We start from the raw sequence: 1,011 nt of genomic DNA on the forward strand, positions 1-1,011 counted from the left end.
TTCTTTTCAGATAGAGAAATAAAATGAGTCGCAAAATGTAAAAGCAAAATTTCTCAGCCTGGGCTGCCTTGCACCGCTGTCTGTTTTAATGTGTGCCCCTGCCCCGGGCAGTCGGGATGAGTGCGCTAACATACATGTAGGTTTCTGTTTTAATGAGTGTTTGATGGAAAACAGCAGTGGCAGAGTTTGCTTTCTCCAGTCGCATTAGGTGAGTCCTAGTAAATAATTTTCCAGTACATGTACATTACACATGCTATTTTTTTCATTCTAATTATTATTTTGCTAGCTATTGTTGCGAAATCAGTTTCACCCCGGTTCTTTTTATTCCTCGGGCATCCAGAGACGCACCGGAACTCAGTAGTCATTTTCACAAAAACCTTTATTCAATGCATCTTCTAGAAGGGGAGATATGCAAAGCCGGGGTCCCTCTGCAGATCTTCACTCCTTTGTCTGTTACAACCAGCTTAATAGAAGTGACCCCATCATAAAACCCCCATGGTGTGCTGCAAACTCTGTGTCTGTGTGTGTATGCACGAGCACGTGAGTGCCTGTGTGTGTGCGTACCCGTATATCTATGTGAGTGCACGCCAGTGAGTGTGAGTGTAACAGTTTAAGCACTGTGTGTGTGTGTGTGTGTGTCTCTGTGTAGGTGACTTCTTGACGGTCATAACAGTAATCTCCTCACCTAAGCTACACCAAATTCCTTTAGACAACATACAAAACAGAGTTAACATATTAAAAAAATAATAGACTCCCACTCTGCATCCACTGGGCCAGTGGCCTCTTCTTGTCTTACATTTACAGATCATGTGGAGAGTCTCCTACAAACTTACTTCTAAGTTCATAACAATTATGAGTTGTATTAAAGGTACAAGCATCAGCATCAGCAACCCCCAACTGTAGCTTCCTGTCTCACTTTATGGCAGGCAGACCCCCAGTGTCCATAAATTCCTTTCTCTCTAAACAATTACACACTCTCAGGCCTACAGCTAAACCAAACTAAAACACAGA

This window comes from Haplochromis burtoni, unplaced genomic scaffold, assembly GCF_018398535.1.
Source record: "Haplochromis burtoni strain Fernald_Lab_line unplaced genomic scaffold, NCSU_Asbu1 Contig_2700, whole genome shotgun sequence".
In the NCBI taxonomy this organism is placed as follows: domain Eukaryota; kingdom Metazoa; phylum Chordata; class Actinopteri; order Cichliformes; family Cichlidae; genus Haplochromis; species Haplochromis burtoni.